This window comes from Bacillus rossius, chromosome 2, assembly GCF_032445375.1.
Source record: "Bacillus rossius redtenbacheri isolate Brsri chromosome 2, Brsri_v3, whole genome shotgun sequence".
Lineage (NCBI taxonomy): Eukaryota > Metazoa > Arthropoda > Insecta > Phasmatodea > Bacillidae > Bacillus > Bacillus rossius.
In genome coordinates this window covers 25,306,866-25,333,210 of record NC_086331.1, presented here as the reverse complement: position 1 = coordinate 25,333,210, position 26,345 = coordinate 25,306,866, and the positions used below count along the sequence as shown (strand labels likewise).

General features: G+C 43.7%; 1 protein-coding gene and 1 long non-coding RNA gene across 5 annotated transcripts in view; both read left to right on the top strand.

The window, feature by feature from the left end:
* LOC134529183 (small G protein signaling modulator 2-like) overlaps positions 1-26,345 on the top strand; it is a 312,573-nt gene that overhangs the window by 88,115 nt on the left and 198,113 nt on the right. The gene's annotated exons all lie outside the window — the stretch shown is intronic.
* LOC134529185 (uncharacterized) lies at positions 9,335-24,966 on the top strand. Of its 4 annotated transcripts, none has more exons than XR_010074492.1 (3): positions 9,335-9,447; positions 10,979-11,164; positions 22,334-24,966. It is a non-coding gene; the product is annotated as an uncharacterized LOC134529185 (long non-coding RNA). The 4 variants fall into 4 exon arrangements; XR_010074491.1 differs by having other exon boundaries at positions 9,335-9,465; XR_010074490.1 differs by lacking the exon at positions 9,335-9,447 and adding an exon at positions 9,515-9,732.

The window sequence follows — 26,345 nt, the reverse complement described above, 5'->3', positions numbered from 1 at the left end:
CGACTATTAACTTTGTCTTTCAATGTAAATTAAGGAACATCAAACAGTTTCGATGCTCGTGACAATCCCATTTCTTTTCCTCTAACTGTTAATATAGCATCTCTCATGTTTTCTTGTGACCACTGTTTGCGCTTTTTTGGCGCCATCTGTACAGAAAAATGCCAAATATACATTCTTTTGAAATAAACTCTTAAATGCATATGCATGACATCCCCCAAAACAAAAGTGTAAGCTACACATCACAAATCATTCACTCAGATAGCATTACAGGCAGCGTGCTTGCATGTGTGTTCATGTGACAATTTTAAACTGTTTGCTTTAACCAATGTATCGCTTGCTATTTTCAAACTACGCAAAAGTAATTTCAATAGTTAGGTATTTTTCTACTTATGACATATTTTGTTTTATATACTATGTAAGTAACATGCCACATACAATAATGTATAATATCTGACTAGATAATAATGTAATGTAGGTTGCATTGTATTGTATTAAGCTGCTAGTCATAGAAAATTTAAGATATTCCTAATATCGCACCATGCGATATTAGGACTACTTCAATGTGCGGTATTCGGCAAATGCAAGCAAAACAAAAGACGGCCATTGTTACAAAAAACGTAACTTCAATTAAAATAACCACTCTTACTAGCAACACTTTGGTATTATGACACGCTATTTATACAGTCAAATTGTAAAAAACACATATCTTTGTTGTTGAAACAAATCGAAGAAGTGGCCCCTTACAAATATTTAGCTCACAGTAAAAAATTCATTCTCTCCTAGCACACGCAAATCTTTGTGAGGACGCTTATACTCTCCCACCAACACGATACTTTGCACGCAGCAACAAGTTGTGCTTATTGCCGCTATGTTGCAGCACATACCGGCCGAGATACCATGGGGTGCGGAATTAGGAAGCGGTGCGGTATTAGGCACAGTTCCCCTACATAATTTATAATCTACTACAAGCAAAGTAATAGCGTTTATCGATTTCTACAACTATTAGAATGTGATGTGAGTCCTTTGCATGTCTTGACATGTCTTTTCAGTTTATCAGGTCGAATAATTTGTACACCACATTTGTCACAGAGAATAATTTCCGATTTCATTAAAATTACAGTTTTGCATTTCTTGGCGTTTTGCAATGGGAATATTTGCTTATGCTTTGCAACAGACTATACAGTTTAATTCTTAATAATGTTCAACCAGTGTTTTGCAAAAGTATATGTCCTTTTTCAAGTTTCCTTACCAAATAAACTGTGTTGCACTGATATTTAATATGTTGAGGGTTATTTTTACATCTGTGTATTATAGAATCACGTATTTTCAAGTTTTTTTAATTGTCAAAGTACATACAGCAGTCATGTGACATTTTGGAGCCAATCAAATTTCAGTTTCTACCTTTACAGTATTTAGAATAATCTAGTCAGGGCGCCGGTATAACACTCCACACTTTTCACATTGTGGTGAAATGAGGCCAGTCCCATCTGGTCCCAAACACTCACTGCAAAACTATTTTACCCAACTCACAAGGTAAACACTTGCTTGCCCAGATGGGGCCTTACCTGCATATTAAAAAAAAATCAGACGATATAACCTAAATGCAGAAAACTTTTTAGAAGGTGGCAGAACATTAACAACACCAAACAAGTTTGTGTTCCTCTGTCCATGCTTCTGGGATTCGCTGAAGACTCCAAGCATATAATCATTAATTCTAAACAAGAGCTCGTACTTCTTCTAGCCAACATTCACATTAATGCAATTGTCGCTGCTTCAGAAAACACACAGGATGTCTCGCTATTCTAATTTATAAACTTTAAAGTTTGAATAATTTTAATGTTACAGTTTTATATTTATATTTAAACATTGTATCATTTATAGTGTTCAAAAACATTTGGAAATAATAATTTAATGGTTAATATTAAATTGTAATTTTACACAGTTTATAGTCATTTGGGAAATGCTTAATTGGGCTTCAATTGTGTTACAGTTTTACTTTACCCAAGGAACGGTAATCAGCAAGTCTAACATATAATCTTTCGTAAAGCAAGAGCCAATGTTTTTGTCTTTACCTATGTACTAGGCATTTTTTCACTTATTTAATGAAAAAACATGTTTCTTTGGTTCGATGCATCTGCTCTTTTCTTTGAGGTATTCCTAACTCACCCAGTGATCGGGAGATACAACTACCACTTCAAATAATCGTCGGCATAGAAGAAGGGGATGCCCGAATAATATACTGCAAATAACACTATTTCAGTGTATTAAATGTAATAAACCATTTAGACATTAAGATAGCTTGCATAGGCATTACAAAATTTCTACTGGGTCAGTTAAGCACAAACAAGAACCTGTTTTGCAAAAAACAATGGCTAAACATTTATGCAAGCACAGCATGCTAGACATCACAGAGAGTGGACCTGTTCATTGACTACATTGCTAAGTTCGTCACTATGCAAAAAATGTGGTGTCATATACTGACATCGCGAGTATTTGGCAGATAATTCCAAATAGGTACTGTGAAGTAGAAACTGAAATTTTATCGGCTCCACCAATGTCATTTAACAGTTGTGAATAAATATATATAACTAGCTTGCCTTGGATTTTAATCTCAATTCGTCTTTGTTTATGGAAGCGTGAGTACAGACTCTTCTATCAGTTAGTCATTGTTTATCCTTACTCGGACTTGAAAGCTGAAGACCTTAATGGCATCTTTACCATCTTTAATGCCGAACTCGATGGAAGTTGTACCATCGTCAACGGGGACCCTGACTGTAGGAATGTCAATGGCATCGCAGATCTCGATGATAACAGATGAAAAAATTCTTATGGCAATGATGCTGACAACTCCAGAGATCTCAATAGAAGGTGTACTATTGTTACCACCCGCACAAGAGGAGACTTTAATGTGTGCAGTGTCTTCAGCAGCAGTGAAATCAATAACCAAGGAAGCAAAACCTGATGGTGTTCCATTATCGAACAATATGTACTGTGACAACATCAAAACCTTGAAAATTCGCGATTACATAATACACACTCGTAATAACTCGGAACACATTAAATATCAGTGCAACATATGTTGCAGCCAGTTTATATGCTATATAAGAATAAAAAGACACATCATGAATTAAATGGATTGGTTGCGCATTCATCAGGACCAACATGTATTTTATGTGGCTAGATGTTTGTGCAAATGTTCAATGCGAGGCATCATGAAATATATCACTGTCCTTTCAATGAAACTAAGAACTCTATGCTGTGTTCAAAAAAATGTCGCATGCCAATGCAGGCAAAGGACTCGCTTTGCACTTCATAAAGACTAAAATAATCGAGAAATGCTAATAATTTCCTGGTTTATGTACTTGCAGAATTTATGTAATAATTTTTTTTGTAGAATGTGTTGTTATATATATATATATATTTTTTTTTTTTTTTAGAAATTGAAGTGATATTTAGTTAAACTACTTTTTTGTATTGATCGAGGATAGAACCAAGCACTGTAGTCGATGGAGTCAATCAGTAAATTATAAAAGAATTCTTTGATGATTTTTGGAACTTTTTCTGAATTTCTAGCTAAATAATTTCATATTTTAAATATGGCGGCCAAATTAGTCGACAAGATGACTACGGATGCCACAGGTATAAATACTACTACTGCACTCTAGCTTTAAAATTAAATCAATATGGTGGCAGCACCCTCTAGTATACGACACGTGTACTACATGACACTAGCATTTTTTGTATCGAGTACTGAAAACAAGATAGCAACAGCACTCTCTTAGCAGATGAAGTATGCACTAGCGCTCATGGTATCAAGTAGCTACTGAAAAAAAATAGTGGCAGTGTTCTCTTGCAGGTGATGCTATTTATCCTTCAAAATAAAAAAAAATACTAGTCCGAATATGTGTATTACTTTTTATATAACATACGTTATTTAATTCTCTGTCTGGTATTTGTTTTCATGGCTGTGCAGTTAAAGGTGTATGATTTCCAACCCAGAGGTCCGAGCTGTCATTGTTAGAATCACCTTGCTTAAAATATATTTTGTGTAAAAAACTTAAAATAAATATTTCGATAAGGACCATAACAACATTTCCAGGTAATGGTACATCGATGGTGTATGCGATGGGGCGATGCTGGCACTCTCTAGGAACGAACAGCAGAAACAAAGATGATGATATCCAAGATGGTGACCTCCAGCAGAACCAAAAAACCAAGATGGTGGCTGTGACATCATTCTAATTGGTAGCCTCCAGGAGATGACAACAAGATGTCGGACATTATGTCATTATCTAAAAAAGGGACTGTGATGTTGACACCTACTGCCTTCCTGCACTTGTGATAAGGGTGAAAATGCTGGGTGCCAGTTTGCAGATGGTGTGCCTGTGCATCAACTCATGGAGCGATGAGACACTGGAAACTCTTGGCATGATATCACAGTGTGGTGTGGTGTGCAGGCAGTATCATGTTTGGCTAGACAGAGTGTGACAGGACTCCCCTCCCCCTCCCAGGACGCTGATAACACTACGAAATCACACTCGGAATACTGTTACAAATGGTTTATTGTTGCATGCCCTTTACAGCAACTATACTTGTACATCATCTGTCCCTCTGTATGGAGTCCATGGACCTACTGTTGCATGTCTCATTATGGCAGGTAGAAGGCAATGGGTCCATAAACCATTGTAGGATCTGCAGAAGGCAACTGGGCCCCTAATCCATTGTTGGATTTTCTGATGTGAACCACAGGTTTCAGTGACCTGATCAATGAGTCACACATGATGCATGACTAGGCACTTGGAGCCCAAAGAGAGTACAGTGGGTAACTGTGAAAGCTATACTAGTAGCACATTATTGGCATGGAAACACATAGAGCAGCCATCCTTCGAATGAATGAGTGCAGTGATGTACATAACATGCGGCACAGGGAGCATGTATAAAATTACCATATTACAATACACAGTCAATTTATGTTAAACCCCCACTGACTGATTGGGGGCAAACGAACGATCCTAGCACAAAGCTTTAGTGGTAAAATCCACTACAAAGAGGCCAGGGACAAACTCGTGTCCAGATGTAATTTTACAGGTCGTTTCTAAAAATGCACTGTTGTTAGGTACCTGTACCGAATATGGCCCCCTTAAGGTTAAAAAATCACTTATGCCCATAGCAGTAATAAAAGAACTAAAACAACACATGGATGGTTTAAAATAGATGTTTGCGCAACAAAATAAAATATATGCAGTTTTATACCACCTCAATGGAACGAATAAAAATTCTGAAAAAATATGTGCAAATGGGACATAGGTATTAATAACATGGTGCTCCTAATATGGCACACTTTCAAATTTGTCAAACGAAAGTTGAAATAGTCTGAAACATGCATAATATACCATATTTATTATTATCATTATTACTTGTGCATTGTAATAAGTATTATTGACATACAATACAAATGAAAAACTTATGGCAGTGAATGAAATTTCAAGTGTCACAGTTAGGGCACAGGAATGACTCTCTGTCTTGTTTCGTCAGCCCGACACACTCTTCGTGAACGTATTCTTCACACCTGATGCACTTTCGCATATCAAGAACACGATCCTCCTGACAAACACCGCAAAACCATGACTCATGTTTGTGTTGATCGCCAACATTCTTCGCTGTGGCTATCCGTTTAGTCTTGCCTCGAACAGCAGTATGGGATGTGGGTTTTCTTTTTGGCATAGCACTATTTTTGCTGGTCTTCTTGGAGCCAGATGACCTCACAGATGCCGACTGTGATGATGTTCCAGGAATGGGATCTGCACGAGGTGCAGGGAATATCTCTTTTCTTAAAACTACCGCCTTGCTGTTGATGGCCAGTTTTCTATTGATGTGGCGAGTTGTCTTCCTTTTAGGTGTTGGGAGTAGCTCATGAAAAGAATTATTGACATTCTGTTGCGGTTCCTCGTGTCTATCATCATCACTTGAGTCCTGGGCAAGAATTCTATGAATTATGACATCATCCTCCTCATCACTGAGAATTGCGACAGATGTGGCACCTACGGGTTCTTCTGTCACTGCAGTTTGTAGAGCACTGAGAGACTTGGAAGTGATCGCTGTGCACATACGACTAGACGTACTCGGTTCTGCTGTGTCAGGCACACAAGTGATACACGTTGATGGTCTTTCCTCCATTTGTGGTTGCAGCTCTTCAATCGGAATTTCAGTCACGGAGCCTGGAGCAAAGACTGCATCTGGAATTGAATCTGGATTGTAGGGGTATATACCGGTGGCACGGAAACCTGCTTTCACGTTAGCTGGGGTTGTCGCCTTGTCTCACACAGGAGAAAAGAGAACTCCAAATCGTTGTTTGGTGATGCTATGATCACCATAATTGCTCCAATATTTAATAACTTCATCGTGCCAATATGATTCGAAGGCTCTGAATACTGCTTTGTCGAATGGTTGCAGTTCGTGTGTGGTGTTAGACGGGAGGCAATACAGTGTGACATTGTTCTGTGATGCTACCTCGACAATTTCATAGTCAAGGTGACATTTTGTACCATCAAAGATTAATAAACAAGGACCTGGAGTTTTATGATTGGCAAAATGGTGAAGCCAGTTCACAAATGATTTTGTCGTCATCGAGCCTTTTGGTGTCATTTGACATACTGCTGATGGTGGAAGATTGTCGACAAACTCTGGTTTCATCCGCTGCCCTTTGTACAAAATCATGGGCGGAATAGTTGTGCCTGTTGCATTTCCGCAAGCAACCACTGTTACACTTTCACCATGTTCATTTGCAACAATATGAACTCGTTTTACACCTTTGGTAGCTAAAACATAAGGTGGTTTGTGTACACTTAGACGACAGCCTTTCTCATCCATATTATAGATATGTTCTGGCCGGTTTGATATGTTGAGTCGAGCTAACTCGTTATGCAGCTTCTCAAAATGATCGGAAACTACAAACCTGTTGAGCTTTTGTGCTCGAGCAGGATTGAGGTTCTGTGCCTTTCTCGTGGATATTTGTGGATTCCGAGCAAGAAATCCACGTAACCACTTTCTCCCAGCTGAGGTCTGGACATCTGAAAATTGGTGCTGGATTGCATTCGTACAACAATATTATTTTGTACACACAGAGACAGATCACTTTCGATGTCATTGGTTAACCCACTGCTGCCAATCGTCCTATCCGTGCACACAAGTCCTGTTCTTGGTCCTTTGTTAGGGTTGCCTTATGACCTAATGTACACTTTACCTGTTCGCTGGATTGCACATATCTTCTCAGTGTCCTCCGGGGAATTTTGTATTCAGTAGCTGCTTTCCTAACTGACATTCCACCTTGCTGAACTGCAGTCAGGTATTTCCGGAGATTCTCTCCTTCCCATTTGCCTCTCCTGCTTTTTGTCGTGGTTACTGGCACCATCTGAAACATATCGCAACCATACAGTCATAATTTGCATTTTACTTCAATTGTTCCCTAATTTACGAACATTCTGTGGATTGTTCTCAATATGGCCCACCCGGGCCATATTGCATACATACACTTATACTTCGATTTACAATGACACATTCCTGACATGTAAATATTGCTAAATAACAGAAATGTTATGTGAAAATAGAGTAACACAGCTATGCGATACAATATTACAATTCATTACAACTTTCATTTCCTATTGAATATAATTATATACTTACCGCAACAGTATTATACTAGCAGTATTTAATAAACACGAACCGCAGCCGAACATTTGTGCGACTATAACATCTATGGATGGTGTATATGCATACCCGAGACTAGTGTGTGGTATTCCCACATCGATCCCTGCATTACCTACAAAATGGCGACTAGTTGGCCATATCGAGAACCGGGCCATATTCGGCACATGTACCTTATGTACTATTAAATGTAGGGGTCATATATGAAATGGGCCATGTGGATAAAGCCAAGGGTTCGCAAGATGATTAGCTGAGGAACTTACTATTGCTGCTATTTGGTGTCAGTTGCAGAAAAGCTTGGTCAATGTGGCTGCGGGATGCGTACTTACCCGAGAGGAGCTTAGCCGAGACTGCCTTCTCCTGGCAGAAAGAGACCACCACCCGGGGTGGCCAGTCTAGGTCATGTTTGGGTAAACACACAACCCTTCTCATTAATTTGCAAATAACTTACAAAGGTGGGTGGCATGTCGCCCACTTAAAAATGTTTCCTGTAACCACAAACATGTAAAATTGTAACTTCAGAAATTAGTTCCCATGGTGTACTATAACACAGACGATAGCCAGCACGATGTTCCAGGCGATCACACCCACTATGCTGCACTGACATACTCTGACTAGTGTTCGGCACAGTGTACCTGCTACAAATGCCTCGTTGAGGCATCGACGGGACAAAACTGTCTGCATGACCAGAGGAAGCACCGGCAGTCAGCATGAGTGTTAGATTCAAAATGGCGGATTTGCTGTCATAGTTGAAAATGGCGACCATAATGAAATGTGCAATGTTCGGGGAGTGGAGTGCTTGATTTCAAGATGGCGGAATCCAACATGGCTGATTCCAATATGGCAGAAATGGTCAAGGTCAAGACCATCTAAGATGGCCACCATGATATCACATTTCCAGATGGTGGTCTAAAATCTCTAGCCCACAACCAGGAATCAGTAGCAGGACTGGCTATTATATACTACTTTTCTTAGTTATTATTCACATTATGTCTAAGGTGTACTACTTTCATCATTTACTTTTCTCATTTATTTGAGTATAAATGAAGCTAAAGCCACAATGCCACGATAGGCACGACACGACAGGCTCCACACGCTCAGTAATCAATGTAATTACTGGTCTCTACGAAGTCAACCCGACAAAATATGCGCCCCATGACCTGCAAGGAATAGATTCTGTTTATAATTTGGTCATGTCGTTCCGTACGACTCAAAGCCAAACAGAAACCTTACAAAACTTAACATCATAAATATTTACCTAATGTTTAAATCTTAATGAAAAACGAAATTTATGTTAACATTTGGGTACACTTTCACCTTTGTAGCATGCATTCATCTGTTTATGTAAATGAACACATTGTGTTTATTTTCGATGTTGTTGTGTTTCTATCAAGTTTTAATTTACGAACGGATGAGCTTAGCGAAAAAGTTTTAATTAATAAAGTTTAGGCTAATTGTATTTTAATGACATTGGGTTGAAGGATTACAGAAATAAACCAAAAAAATGTTGGGTTCAGACAATCTTCTTATTCTTTTCTGCACTGATTTTAACGCATTATATATTGCATTTTACAAACGTTGATTGCCGACAGCCATAATAGAGTTGGTCAAGTTAATGCTGTCGCGCTATTGTGACCGTACTCTATCTTGGGGAGGCGCGAATCCAAAAGAAAGCACAATATTGAAAATGCATCTTTTTACTAATTCTATAATACAGCTGTGCAATATTTCAAGTCTTTTCTGGTATTTACAATTTTAATGGTTAGTTTAGGTTGGCTACATCTAAAATACTCTGGTGGTTAGGTTAGTTCAGTTACATTAAAAAATAATGTAAAATTAAATGAATGGTTGCTAAGATTAGGTTTGCGACTAAAAATCTTTTGTAGAACATTAAAGGAAATTTCATGGTACCTACTTACGGTATTTACTCGCGACTGTGCTGAAGCTAGCTCTATCCGCCCGCACGGGTGCGTTATGGCACAGCGAGCTTGCCACAACAGCTTAAGTCATTCAATCCACGCAACTAAGGTCAAGTATAAATCCCGGTTTTTATTATTTACATAAAAATATATTATGATGCTGATTTAAATGATGTTTAGCGAGATATTCCTACATATGTCTAGTGTCAATTAAAATTAAAACCAGAGTGCGAACCATGGTACAAGTTGCACCGGGGCCTTTGAGGCCCCCTAGAATGTTTGATATTTATTATATCTCACATTTTTTTTTTTAACCCACTTTGCAAACTTTCACCGATAGATCTCCTATATTAAGAATTTCCTATTTGTGTACCATGGGCGTCGCAAGGATATATTTTTTTGGGGTTACTGCAATTGATTTAGTTGTTGAGGAATATCCATCCCCTGGAGAAAAAAAAAAGCTGTTGGTGGGGGGGGTCCTCCCCCGGGAAAATTTGGGGTTTGAAGGTGCAAAAAGGTGGTTTTTAGGCATTTTTCTTTCCTATATATTCTAATTATAGTTGGTTGCAATATATAATTTATTTTTTATAAAAAATATTTTCAGAGAACAAATTTATAAAAACACAGTGCTTACATTACCACGATTGGACTAAACGCACCATGCGCAACATATGGGTTATATGAAAGAAATCATATTTTTAATATAACTACGAAACTAAATATTTATTGGAGGGGACGAAATTGAAAACTTATTATTGTTGGGGGGGGGGGGGGGGGACGTGTCCCCCCCGTTCCTACCGGTTGCGACACCCATGTGTGTACTATCAATTAAAAATAAAAGAGTGCGAACCATCACTTTTTTTCTTTCAGATACACTCTTATTACTACTTTTCATATTTTTATGAAATTTTCTACCTTTGTATAATACAGTAGTAGTAGAAAAGGTGTTTCAAATGTTAAGAAGTTTCTGGCAAAAATAAAAATTCCCATTACGAAATATTAAACACAACTGACACCAATGTAAAAATAGACAACAAACAAAACATTAATCTTTTTCGGCAAAGTTTAGCATTCCTCGTGCGCACATTATCAATTGTGCAAAATACCATATGCTTTACACCATTAAGTTGATGGACTACTATAATAATCTTGTATTAAAATTCCACTACAGTTTAGCTATATGATCTATCCAACAACTAAGTATTAACATTAAAATTTTTTTTTATAAAAAGTAGTTTTAACAGAAATGTTAAACTACAACATATAAACAATGTATAAAGATATTTAAAACAGATAGCATATGGCACATAATGATAATGACTGTATTATTAATTTTAATCATATGTTATTTCTAGCATTTTGGTACAATTTACAACTAATATTATCTCCTTTCCTGGAGAAGGAACAGTCGCCAAGGCAATGGAAGGATGCAGTTGTGGTGCCTATTTTCAAGGGACGTGGAGATAAGGCAAAACCAGAAAATTATAGACCTGTCAGCATGATGTCGAGTGAGGGAAGGTGATGGAAAAACTGATAGTGAGGTAGGTACATGGTAGAAAAAATTGAAGAGCTGGAATGGGTTGATGAGAGGCAACTTGGCTTTAGGAAGGATTTCTGTTGTGAGACACGGATGGCTGGAATGCTGGAGGACTTGGTAGAGGCATTGGATGAGGGCAAACAGGTAGACGCAATCTTTATTGATTTTGAGAATGCGTTCACTGGTTTTCCACACAAAAAGGTGATGGAGAAGGTTGATAGTTTGATAGAGGACAGTAGGGTAGTGAATTGGAGGGATAGGAAATAGCGGGTGAATGTGGGAATGGAATCATTATGGGGCCCTTGCTGTTCTTAATCATGAGGAGGAATTGGATAAAAAACTGATACTGTTCTCTGATGACTGTGTGATGTTTGAAACTGTGGGGGAAGTGGCACACCTGCAGGAAGACGTGAAGAAGTTGGAAGTTTGGTCAAATGAAATGGGGATAAATATAAACAAAACGAAGATGGTTAGATTTGCAAGGAGAAGAAAGGTAGTTAAGCGAGTGTATAGTTGTAAGGGGCAAGAGATGCAGGAGCTAGGGGAATACAAGTACCTGGGAGTAACCCTATAGAGTGACCTAGGTTGGGGAAAGCAGGTGCATCGGATGGAGAAGAAGGGGAGGAGGGGGCTGGGATTAATTGCTAGGGTACTGAAGGAAACAGGAAGGAGAAGGTGTATTCAATGTTGGTGAGGCCAATGCTAGAATATGCAGCGGCAATTTGGGACCTGTACCGAGGGAAGGATATTAAGGAACTGGAAAGGGTGCAACGTAGAGCGGCTATATGGGCAATGGGTATGTGGAGATGGAGGAAAGGGGCGAAAGGTGAGGTGCATAGGCCATCTGTAATAATGAAGGAGCTGGGGTGAGACACACTACACAGAAAGAGGAAAGTAGAGAGACTGGTGAAGATTTTAGGATGACAAGGATTGAGGGGGGAGAAAAGGCTGGGAGGAGCTGGGAGACAGGTTAACAAAGGGGTGTATACAGGAAGGAGTTATCTTGGGTGGAAAATTTCAGAGAGAGTGGAGAAGAACAGAAAGAGGAAGGCAAGTATTCCTGGTGAAGATGGGGCAGGAGTTGAATGGGATTGAGGTTTAGATACTGTATGTTTGAAGAGGGAAGGACTTGAAGAGGTTTCAGGAATTAGGGGGGTAGGAAGGGGACTCCTAGCCACCAGGTGGAAGCCCAATTGCAAGTGTATCAATCAAATCAATTATGACAATCATGTAAATGTCATTCTGTGTGTTAAACATGGCACTCTTGGTAAAATTCAAAAATAACATTGCTAGAAATTCATTAATTTGTTTATGCAGAAGCTGCAATTCTCCAAAATTCCTTTGGAAATAGTTTGATTGATTGAAACTTTATTAGTACAAAGTGCCAAAATAAGTAGCACTTAAGCAGTATTTTGTATAAAGTTTTATGTATGCCCTGTTATATCTTCCTAAATAAAGTGTTGCTATGTATTGACGTCGTCCGACCGAAGGCCACACTAAAGCCCGACCTGCAACCGCCAGTATCCGACCCCTGCTAACAGAACGCGCCCCTAGCCATGGCCCACCCGAGTCAGACAAGCGCCGCGGGACTTAGGTATTATCAACGCCCTTCACTTAATCGGCAAGACAAACCGAGTCATGTACACGGTAAATTCACTACACTTTAATGAATACGCCACTTTGAATGAACAACACCGTGCAACACAAGTGCGACGTAGGAGTGCCCGGGTCACTCACGTGTAGTTTTTTACTAAAACAGCTGTGAGTTCTCCCCTTGCGGCCTTCAGCCTGATTTCAATAGTGTAATATGTGACTTAACTCAAACCGCCCCAAATTGGCATTTATCATTCACCACTGGAGTAGTTATCAAGCAACGAACAGTCTCCAGTGTGACTCTGATAATTCAAACTTATTTTATACAAACTTATTACATGTCATTTATAAAACATATATATATTAAGTTAATCATTAAGTTGTATTGTGTGAATTTAGAGCCACTTGCTTTTTGTTATTAATATAATTTTTTACGAATAACGGAACTTTAGAAACTCTGGCGCGACAGGGAGCTCACCCCTCCCCTCGTGCCAGGGCCAGATGCCAGTACAGCGCGACTTGCGGACCGGGACAGACGCACATCCCACGGGGAGCCATCATCTCTTTGTCTTCATCGAACTTCCATCTGGTAACTATAGTCAGACCCCGAAACCTTTGTAACTACTCCCCGTGTGCGCCCAAACCTTTTCCGGTGTAGGGCCTAACCCAGCCGCGTCAACTTAACACGCCCCGCACAATGCATTACGTGGGGCCGTGCAATATACGGTACGGGCCGACTCCCGCCACAACAGACTTTTAATTAATCGCCAAGTGCACAGGCACTGGCTACATCTAATCGTAGACTTTTCTTAATTTAATAGCGAGCCGCGGTCCACACAGGTGGGCTCGCGCGTCGCCGTTCATCAATTACGGGATTAGCCGACTAATCAAACTCTCCCTCAACCTCGACTGGCGTGAGGACGTAACTTTAGTAACGGCACATCAGAGCGCCCAGTGTTTAATGACAGTGTACTTTATGTAGGGAAATCGTGTGAATGTAATTGCAAGTGTAATTTGCCAGCGTAATTTAACGTCCACACCGCACACTCCGTGCGCGACGTGTGAACGACAGAGCAAAGCCGTGTACGTTATTTCTGAACCTCACCAATCCAGTTAGGGATCAGCGTCCTATGCTGTGTAGGGCCAGTGGTACAGCAGGCATTAGGGACCCCTAACATCATCACCACCGCCGCTGTTCCTAGTGGGCCACGCAGGGGCTTTCGGACTTCACGACCCACCTCGTGGCTAACCACCGCGTTAGCCTGGCGCCCTCCTGGACACGTTTCCCCGCAAGAAAACAGCCTTCCTGCTAGGAACACCGCCGAGTCTCGAACACGAGAACCCGGGCGACGGCATTTGGCGCCCGCTGCGTGGGGCGAAAACAGAAAATTCAAGACTTCCTTCACGTGCGTTACAGAAGAAAACTTTACCGGAAAACATTTTTTTTAACCATTATTTATCCATTTTTTCTTTCCGGCCACAACGCGTACACAGGACGGCCATTTTGCGCAGAAAAGGGAATTAGGGTCAGACAGGCTGGCGCGACTCAGTAAGGAGACAAAGGGGCTAAAACAACCCCCCCTCCCCCAGCTAACATTCCGGCCCAGCTCGTGACGCGGACCACCGACTTCACCTCCAGTACCCCTCCACACCCCTCCACACCCCTCCACACTGCGCCTGTTTCCATCCTCCGCTTTGTGCGATTGTCCGGGCGCTCTCGCCCGTCGTCTCGCACGCCCATCTGCACCCCCTCCTCCGCCGCGGACAGTTTTCGACCTCCGCTTTGTGCGGCAGTCCGGGCGCTCTCGGCCGTCGCTGCGTGCGAATATCTGCACTTCCCCCCCTCCAGTTCACCAGTTTCCGCCCTACGCTTTGTGCAACTGTCTGGGCACTTCTCCAGCCGCCGACCGCCATGCCGCGCGCACAACACGCGCGCGCACACTTACCAGCCCGTGTGAACAGTAAACAATAGGCCAGAACAACCGCAAAACCATGCAGGCACCACCGAGAAGCATCGTGTGCGCACACTGCCTACTACCCAAAAATGTCGACCTGCTGACGGGATCACTGTCATGGTACCGAATGTGTCAGTGCACAGCCCACCTGAACGAAGCGCCCGATCACACCTGGGTCATACCATGGGACGAGGCACCAGTGGAAAAATCTCAGGTACTATTACCGTGACAGTGGGTACCACTCAAAACGGAAACAACGACCAACGAGACATTGGTAGACACGCTACCAACTACATGCCATATGGATACACACACCCACCCGACCGCTATTTACGCCCGCAAACCATCGTCACTCGCCGTACCACACACCGGCACGTACAGCCGCAGCCCCTGCTACTCAGGGAAGCTGGTGCTACCCGAATTCAGCGGAGTTGGGCACGAGGACCCGAAGTAGTTCTTAACACACTGCGAAGCGAGGCTAGCACGGTCCGGCATACCGGCAGACAAGTGATCGGGACGCGTCAGCGAGCAGCTGAAGGGGACCGCCCGCCAGTGGTGGGGCCTCTGGGGACGGTTCGCCATGCCCTGGGAAGAATTCGCGACGTCACTCAGAAACCGGTTCAACACCGACCAAGCGCTAATCCAGTGCACCTCCCGATTCTACGGCAAACACCAACGCGATGGCGAACCTACCGAACATTTCGTAGCTCAGAAGATCCAGTTGTTCAAGCGAGTAGCACCCACCACCGAACCGATCGCCACTCTCACTACAGTGATGGCCCTGATGAGAAACGAACTGCAACCCTTCATGCGGTGTTGCCTACCCGAGTCCATAGAGGCCTACGTACAAAAGGCCACAGAAACTGAACGTAACCTCCAGGGACTGTGGCGCCGCAATACGCCAAACACGAGGCGCGGGAACACCAGCCTCGCACTAAAGCCAAGGTCGCCTGTCAGGCGTGACTCTGATACAGGCGGGTACCCACCACCCACGCGCCGCCACGCCATCGAAGGCGCACCACCGCACCGCAAAAACAGCGACACCGGGACGGTACGACGGGACACCACAGCGAGGAGACCCCCAACTACCACAGTGCCGATTAGGCTGCCCCACCGGCACACGTCATTGGCACGACTGCCCCACTCGCCAGCAAACCAACACACCCCTCACCATGACGGGAAACACAACCCCGGGGGCGTGGCGCTAAACACCATGCCGCCGAACACCACGACCCAGCCCGCCCAACACGCGGAGGAGACACCACCCCAGCTGAACCAGCTGACCCGCGCTCGAGACGGACTACTGCGACTCCCGGTGGAGGTCAACGGAAGCCCCGCGGCGGCCCTGGTGGACACAGGCGCGAGTCACGTCTTCGTGGCACCCCACCTGGTACCGCCCGGCACGCTGCAGCCACACCAGGCCGAGCTGAGACTAGCAACCAGCACCCAACCAGGAGTGACGGTGGGACAAGCAGAGCTCAAGGTAAGCCTTCGTGACTTCACCACCACAGTGACTGCCCTTGTTGTTGAGAACTTGCACGAGGAGATTGTACTAGGCCAGCCGTGGTTAGCAGAGCAGGCGGCGGTGATAGAAATGAGACCCACGCGAGTCCATATAGGTAACCGCGAACGCCTCACGGTGTACGTTATCGGAGCCACCCCCGAGACATACACGGAGAGCTTAACCTTGGAGCAGTTGCACCACAATGTCCTTCCCGAGTACCAGGCAGCCGTCAACCGCGTACTAGCAGAGAGGCGAGACGTCTTCAGTGTCACCGACCCCCTCAGGTGCACCACTGTCACAGAGCATCATATCCCGACAACACACGACAACCCCGTGCACGAGTCCCCGAGAGGCTACGGATTTCGTGAACAGCGAGCCATCCGCGAACAGGTGTCAGACATGCTCAAGGACGGGGTGATAGAGCCTTCAAGCAGCCATTATAACTCATGCGTGGTTCTGGCCCCCAAGAAGGACGGCTCATTGCGTTTTTGCATCGACTTCCATCCGTTAAATGCAATCACGATCAGTGCCCCTCCACCTCAAATCAGCGTCGAGGCCGCCGTGGCCGGACTCGGTCGAGCGAGGGTCTTCAGCACACTCGACCTGAAGGCCGGCTATTGGCATGTGCCCATACGAGCTGAGGACAGGAAGAAAACTGCATTCACGATTCCTGACGGACGGAAATTCCAGTTTCGCGGCATGCCTTTTGGGTTAAAATGCGCCCCAGCCACATTTCAAGGGATGATGACCCGAGTGTTAGAGGGCTACCTAGGTCAATTCGCAATCGCTTACCTGAATGACGTGATAGTATTCTCCGAGACATGGGAGGACCACATTAGACACATCGTGCTGGTATTGGAACGCCTTGCCACACACCACCTAACGGTCACGCCCCAGAAGTGCCACATCTGGACCCAAGAAGTGGAGTTCCTGGGACTCCTCGTGAGCGCAGCAGGAAATCGGCCTCAGCCGGAGCACTTCCGGAAGATCGCGGAGGCAGAACCCCCACGAACACGCAAGCAATTGCAACGGTTCATTGGCCTCGTGAACTGGCTTAGGAGCTACATACCCGAATTTTCACAGATAATAGTCCCGCTGACCGATCTACTATCCCCTCAGTCGCGGTACCGATGGAGCGAACATGCGCAACGTGCCTTTGACGGGATAAAAGCCGCCTTCACCCGCTGCCACATACTCATGCGAGTATACCCCGGGCGCCGCCTCTACCAACAGACGAACGCCAGCGCACTTGGTGTGGGCGCGGTACTCTTTCACGTGGGCCAGACTACGCTAGCACGAAGCTCGGGCCGGCCGAACACCGGTACCATAGTAACGAGCAAGAGTGTCTAGCCGTAGTCTGGGCCATGAAGAGGTACCGGCCCCACCTAGAGGGGAAGAACTTCACGCTGAGGACTGACAATTGATGCCTCACATGGCTACACACCATGCATGGGAGGAAGGGCAAACTAATCCGGTGGGCCCTGTTTCTCCAGTCTTACGACTTCGACGTTGAACATATTTCTGGCACCGAAAACCAGCTGCCGGACTTACTCTCACGAGAACCTGAGGAGCAGGCGGAGTTGACGGACACCGACGACTAGGAGGGCATACTACAGCCGGGCACAGTAGACGACGGGACACGACATGACTCGGCGTGTACGCGCATCACGGCAGACGTGGACTGGGACGAGGACCCGCCCAACACAATGGCCGATGTACAGCACCGGGTCAGCCGGGCCCAAGGGACGTCACTAGACGCCGACCGATGCCGCCAACGGGCGATCGCCGGAGACGGAGCGTGTCACGTGCAACAGGGCGTGATTATGACACGAACACCGGGAGAACACGGGGACTGGCGGACCTACGTCCCGCCAGAGGCTCGCGAGGCGACGCTCCGGTTCTTCCATGACCACGATCTTCCCGGACACCCGGGGACCGACCAAACACGACGGGAGATTGGCCGACACTACCACTGGCCCCGTATCACGCACGACATACGTGAGTACGTGCGGGAGTGCGAGGTCTGCCAGGCGAGGAAGGCACGATGACGGGACGGCGAAGAGCAACAGCGTCCTCGAGAACCCACAACCGCCTTCCAGACGATAGCCCTGGATGTGATGGGGTCGTACCCCCACTCACCACGGGGAAAACGCTTCCTCCTCGTAGTGACGGACTTATATACCCGGTGGACAGAAGTGTATCCATGCGGCAACGTGAGAACGCCCACGATCATCACGATACTAACCCGAGAGTTCCTGTCATGCTGGGGCTACCCCCAATCAGTCCTGACGGACAACGCGAGCCAGTTCCTGGGATGCCACTGGAAAGGTTGGTGCCACGACCAACAGATTAGGCACCATACCACGCCCGCCTACCACCCAAGGGCGAACCCAACAGAATGGCGTAACCAGGAGCTGAAGGTGCAGCTCCGCATCCGACTGGGGGCCGACTACTCACAGTGGGACGCACACGTAGCGGACGCACTCTTCTGCGTACGATGACGCCATAATGCCGCCACCGGACTCACGCCCGCCGAAATGATCCAGGGACACAACCTGCCATTGCCGGGAGAATGGGCCACACATGGCATCCCACACCCCGACGAAACCACAGAAGGACGTGACCAACGACGCATCGCCCTCCACGACGGGGCACGACGGCGACAGGAAGATTACGCCGCCAAAATAACGCCAATCACCAACCACCAACCACCCGCCGTGCAAGTCGGCGATCAAGTATTTGCACGAATGCACCCCGCAACTATTGCGCGGGGCTAGCCCCATGCTGGAGTGGTCCGTACACCGTACGACAGCGACTGGGGAGGACAACATATCTAGTCCGCACCGAAGGACGGCGCCTGAAGAAGGTCCACCGGGACGACATCCGGCTCGCCCCCTTACCGGGGGAACGAGTGGCGGTGGAGGATACCCCCCACCCCCAGACAATGACGCGGCATGCGGGAAGGATGACCCGCCGGAACCAACACCCACACGACAGCCGGAAACACGACGACCCCGCACGCTGGTGTTCACCAACACCTCGTTCACCGGGACAGGAGCCACGCTCCACGAGACACCTGGGTCACACCCCACAGAGACAGACTCTGAAGACGAGGCGAGGTCACGACCTCACCGGCAACGGCGCCTCCCTCGACAGCTGGAGACATACGTCCTAGCCACAACTCCAGGGAGCACCATTGACACACCCACGGACAACGTACCCGATCAGCCAGAGGAAACATTCCTCCTGGGGGGACACCGAACGACCGGGAAGAAGGACCGCAGGGAGAGCCCCAGGGCCCCCTCATCGAGTGGCCCGCCGAACCAGACACTGAGGAACCCGCGACACCACCAGAGCAACAGGGCGACAACTATTGGGTACTCTCCATCACCGAGCTCTCCCACACCCCCGGCGCACCGACGGGAGACGACGACGCCGACACCACCCCCGTGGTGACAGAGCCGGATGACGAGACAGGGAAAGCCTCCAATCCGAACCCGCCCGGCATACCGAAACGGGAGAAGAGGCCATACCAAGCCACGGCTGGCTTGCCCAGCACCGGAGGACATGCGGCCTCAGGCACCCGAGCCCCACAGCGAGCCCCCTCACCAGGGAGACGAACCCAGCGGCCGACCGCAGAGGACCCGCCGCCCACCAGGTTACCTGCCTGACTATGACCAGGGGAAGGCGCCGAGGGACCACGCCACCCGGCCAGCACCCGGGTGTTCGACGTGGGACAACCTGGGACCAGAGCGCAGAGCCTGCCAGCTGCGGCCACCGCGAGCACCACCTGGATGGAGCTGCTGCCGAAGCTAGGGGCGCCCCCACGTGGCGGGGTCACTAGCGGCGCAAGGTCAATCTTCTCGAGGGGGGTGGGGCTTTTGACGTCTTCCGACCGAAGGCCACCCTAAAGCTCGACCTGCAACCGCCAGTATCCGACCCCGCTAACGGAACGTGCCCCTAGCCATGGCCCACCCGAGTCAGACGAGCGCCGCGGGACTTAGGTATTATCAACGCCCTTAACTTAATCGGCAAGACAAACCGAGTGATGTACACGGTAAATTCACTACATTTTAATGAATACGCCACTTTGAATGAACAACACCGTGCAACACAAGTGCGACGTAGGAGTGCCCGGGTAACTCACGTGTAGTTTTTTACTAAAATAGCTGAAAGTTCTCCCCTTGCGGCCTTCAGCCTGATTTCAATAGAGTAATATGTGACTTAACTCAAACCGCCCCAAATTAGCATTTATCATTCGCCACTGGAGTAGTTATCAAGCAACGAACAGTCTCCAGTGTGACTCTGATAATTCAAACTTATTTTAAACAAACTTATTACATGTCTTTTCTAAAACATATATATATATATATATATATATATATATATTAAGTTAATCATTAAGTTTTATTGTGTGTATTTAGAGCCACTTGCTTTTTGTAATTAATATAATTTTTTACAAATAACGGAACTTTAGAAACTCTGGCGCGACAGGGAGCTCACCCCTCCCCTCGTGCCAGGGCCAGATGCCAGTACAGCGCGACTCGCGGACCGGGACGGACGCACGTCCCACGGGGAGCCATCATTTCTTTGTCTTCATCGAACTTCCATCTGGTAACTATAGTCAAACCCCGAAACCTTTTTTAACTACTCCCCGTGTGCGCCCGAACCTTTTCCTGTGTAGGGCCTAACCCAGCCGCGTCAACTTAACACGCCCCGCACAATGCATTACGTGGGGCCGTGCAATATACGGTACGGGCTGACTCCCGCCACAACAGACTTTTAATTAATCGCCAAGTGCACAGGCACTGGCTACATCTAATCGTAGACTTTTCTTAATTTAATAGCGAGCCGCGATCCACACAGGTGGGCTCGCGCGTCGCCGTTCATCAATTACAGGATTAGCCGACTCTAATCAAACTCTCTCCCTCAACCTCGACTGGCGTGAGGACGTAACTTTAGTAACGGCGCGTCAGAGCGCCCAGTGTTTAATGACAGTGTACTTTATGTAGGGAAATCGTGTGAATGTAATTGCAAGTTTAATTTGCCAGCGTAATTAAACGTCCACACCGCACACTCCGTGCGCGACATGTGAACGACAGAGCAAAGCCGTGTACGTTATTTCTGAACCTCACCAATCCAGTTAGGGATCAGCATCCTATGCTGTGTAGGGCCAGTGGTACAGCAGGCATTAGGGACCCCTAACATCATCACCACCGCCGCTGTTTTTACTAGTGGGCCACGCAGGGGCTTTCGGACTTCACGACCCACCTCGTGGCTAACCACCGCGTTAGCCTGGCGCCCTCCTGGACACGTTTCCCCGCAAGAAAACAGCCTTCCTGCTAGGAACACCGCCGAGTCTCGAACACGAGAACCCTGGCGACGCTAGTACAATGGTCTACACTATTAAAATATTATGTATAATTAATTATCAAGTAATGTTTTATGAATATTATACACGATTAACCAATATAATGATAATAATACTATACAATATTGCTCAGGCATGACATTGTTTTCGCTTTCCTTACTGACGTGCAACATAACGTTAATGTTGAAAGAAGTGGCTCATGGTAAATAGTTGAATGATAACTAACTAAAGGAAAAATTTAGTTGTTGAATCAGCGACATGAAAAATATGTAATTTTGTTTTAAATATTATGAAAAATATGTAATTTTGTTTTAAATATTTAAATACAAATTTTTTTTTGAGCCCCACTTTAAAACCTTTTACCTTTTTCAATATAGACTATTTCCCATATGGTAGGTACTAAAGAACGATTCAGAATCCATAAATAAGAAATTTGTTACTATACTGCTTATTCTTAGCATTAATTTTTTTTTTAATTTTGTGTTTTCAGTGTCTGTGATTACTAATACATTATTTTCAGTCCAAATGCATGACTCAAATCTATGGACACTGAATCAGTAGCCAAATGGTTTTAAAATTATGTATGTAATTATGTTAAATTAGGTATGTAAAAGTATCTATGTAATTTGCAATGTGAATTTCTTTTTGAAAGTTCTTTTGCATTGTCAGTGATTTGTAATCTAGTTTGTTGCAATTTTCTGAATTTGCCCAAATTAGTGGACAATAATGTTTGTGAATTGTTTGTTGCAGACATGGACAGATTGGAAATCTGTTACCAAAGCCAAGGCAGCCAGCGTAAAAAAAAAAAAAAAAAAACCTAGGCGGGACAGGTAGGGTCCATCAAAAATGTTTTTGAACAAACATGAAGAAAGATGAATAGGCTTAATATGTTGAGCCATGGCTAATGGCTTTGGAATTAATGATGTGGTTGGTGTTTCATAAAGCACAACTGATGAACCAGCAGGTGACGTAGGTTTGTCACAAGGCTTGTCTACTGCAACCTCCATTGAGATTCAGTGTCAACCAGATGTCTTAATTTCCCAAGAACCAAAAGCATCCACATCTTCATGCTCTGATGCGGTTATTAACCCTTGTGAGCCACAATTCATTGATGTTGATGAATTGGCAATTTGTATTTTGCAGTTTGATGAACCACAAGTTCACGCCTTAACACGGAATGGAAGTCCATTGCCATCAGCGTCAGCACTATCTCCAAGAAATTACTGTGCTTCTACTGCAAAACCATCCTTAAGACGCAAACCTCATGGGCAGACAATTTTCAGTTCAAAAAAGAAGTGCAAGTTGAGTGACCCAGGCTCAACATTCCAGAGAGCTACTGAAAGTTTCACCCGAGTGCGAGGATAAAAACATTGCTGTGCGCGGAGGTACAGCCTCAGCCTTGGCTAGACTTGCCACAGCTGCAGATCTGGCAAAAGAACAAATTAGAGAAACCCAAGGACTTGTGGAGGCTGCTAATGGAATCATTACAGCAGTAAAGCTATTGCATCTGCACTCACACACACACACACACACACACACACACACACTTAAACGTCTTTTGATTTGTTTATATAGGTACATCTTTTATTTTTATTATTCTTCTCCATACAAATTGTCCACAGCATTGTTTGTTTTTTATACCTTAATCCTCAAGACTTGCCTCATTCTTTCTTTATAATATCCCACATGTTTTTATTTCTTCCTGGTTTTGATGAATTACTTTTTCTAAATTCATTTTCTTAGCTTGACTGAACACTTAACTGTACAAGTTTTGATAATTTTTTGTAATATTCTTCAAAGAAAATGTAGTACCTATGTATTGTCTCCTACATACTGCATTGTCAGCTCTCATGTTAAGTCAACCTATAGGCTTCAGTTTTAAATTAGAGAAAAAATTTAGTAGATTAAAAAACATTAAAAAATGTTAATTGCTTACAGATCTAATGAAATTTTTGGGAACCTGCTGGTCACATGATTACTTCAAACACAGTTTATTCACAAATTATCGTATAAGTTAGGCTCACACACCAAAATTACTTAAATAATTATTTTAATAAAATTATTAAACTTAAATAATGGTGGTAAGAACTAAACAATCATAGTCAATATCATCAGCATCATCACTCAGCTCACACTCTCTTCACTACCTACTCACCGTACCTACATCTGTTGTAAGCAAATGTGAACAACATGCAGCACCTAGTGCTGGGCATACACACAACTTGCAGCTCATCAATATGTATGATACAAATGTGTTAGCCTATTTGTAAAATTAATTTTGCACTGCTGTAAAATTTAAAGAAAATTTCTGACATGTAAAATAAAATATACATGTTTTTAAAGTATATATGTGCATATTTTGTTTTCTTGCAATTTCTGAAATGCCCGCATGTAAGTCGGGTCTACATTTTTCTTTATAAATTTAGGGGAAAATTTCCAACATATTCAAGACAATAAGTTATTTGGTAGAGAGATTTAATGATTTAAACCATTTAGTGGGAATCCATATGGCTATGCCAAAACTGCATGTTAATACAACAAAGCACTGAAGTGGAACTAAAAGCATGAAATTGATCAGCATATTTACCAAATGTAGTTCATATCACAAAAATATAAATTTTAATAAATTTTATTTTTTCATCCCAAATTTATAACAAAAATGTATTGGACATATGAATAGGAAAAAAATTAATTACCTACATTGTTTGATCTTGTCTCCCTTATAACCCTAGCTTTACCTTACTGACGTGTGTATATTTTTCAAATGCATAAATGCTCGTTAACTTATTTTTGTTTCAAGTAATTCTGCCAGAGACGTGTATTACAAATTAATTTTTGTTAAAATGCATTATTTGTCACATTCAAAATCACACTATTTTTAATTGTGTATCAAAAAATATTTAAATGTTTTATTAATTTAATAATATTCTATTTTTAGTTAAATAAATAGTGTTAAAAATAAAAACGGTTCAATCAAAATATGTTTCTAAAAACAAAATTGGCCTGAAAATAAAACTATAAAATCTTGTCCTTATTTATAGTCCTAAATTAAATTTTATAACATACGTAATGTATTTTTTCATATCTATATTATTTGTTGAAAGTAATAGTCTGGTTTTCCAAAGTCTTTTCCACTATTAAATGGAATGATTTGTATTAATATTTGTTTTGATGTACATATTTCAATGTAGGCCTAGTGTATGTTCAGGGTGTGTTGATTTTGTAACTTTTGTGATTATGCAAATCATTGATTTTATTTGGTATATTTTTCATATTGTATGAATTTTATGATCTCACATAGCATGACCTTGTTTATTGTCTATATTGTTTTGTTAATTTTTTGGGTAAAAATATATTTCTATCTCCATCTGGAAGCAATACAAGATTCTTGATGTTTGCTTATTTTGTTTATGCTACAGAATGTTCAATATACTTTTTCCTGATCAATGACACAAGAACCTTCCTACATTTAAAGTTGATAGTTGCACATTTACAAACAAAAATGCAACTGCCACCATCAGAAAGTTTTACTAACCTATCAATAAAAATTAAACACTTTAGACTTAAGCACTGATAGAGTTAATGAAATACATTATCTACAATTTTGCTGGTAGCAAAAATTTCAGATTTAAGATTACATGTAGCCTACCTGTGGAAAAAATTCAACTTTTCCTTATTACCCTGAACTGATGTAATATACCATACCATAAACAGTTGTTTCTGTGTGCATATTTTGCTGTAAGTTACAATGATTAATGAAAATTATATCATGGAATATCATCACGTATTTGTACACACAGTGTAACCCGTTTAAGACGTCAGAATAATACATCATCAAGGTATTGTCAACTTTATTAACATGCCTCTTTTAATACATTTTGAGGTTATTAAATTTTCCTTTTAATAAGCACTAAAGCTACCAAAATAATGCTAAATATTTTTTTTACCATCAAAAATCTTTCTCCATTACTTAGGTACTCAATAGCATCTTAATCGTTGCAACAAAACACTTGTTTTGTAAGAAAAAATTCATCAGTACTATTATGTTCTGCATATGTCTGTATTTATTAAAGGCACAACTCTCAAACATTGCAGTTCTCACTCACAAAACATGGATGCAGTTCAACTCATAACATACATAGTGCCAACCAGGCAACACAAACTGTCTTAACATAAATACATATCTTTCCCTTTAACTGAGCACACTACAATATCTTTTTTTTGTTTGGTAATTGTGTTACCCTGTCTTGGGGGAGGGGGGGGGGGGGGGTTCGGATGGACGAAAAAAAGTAATTTGGGCGCCACCACGTGGAAGGGCACGTGGACCCGGCTACGAACTCTCGGCTCAGGGTCGTGACGTGACCCGTGTGGGGCTAGGCTAATCTCCTCCCTCGTGCGTCTTGTTCGTGGGCTCTTGAGGCGTCCCACACGCCTCGGAACTCAGGGAATTATACATGTGACCACTGAACCACACTTTCTGAGCTAGTGATTTTATTACCAGCGAACTTGCACAGGCGAATTATTACACGGCACGTTACAAAAATGTTAAAGAGTTTTACGTAAAGTACTAAAAAACACAGTTGCGGGTGATAACCAGTCTATAGGCTGACCAGGTCACCGCATGGCCTGGCCTCGAGAGTCAATCACGTATTACGCGTACGAAATATCCGTAAACGGAAAACAAATATTTAGGCGAAAGAGTCTACCACCTGGAGCAGGCCTCGAAGAAGTTACAAGGTTTTAGATTTCTTTAAAGATGCGA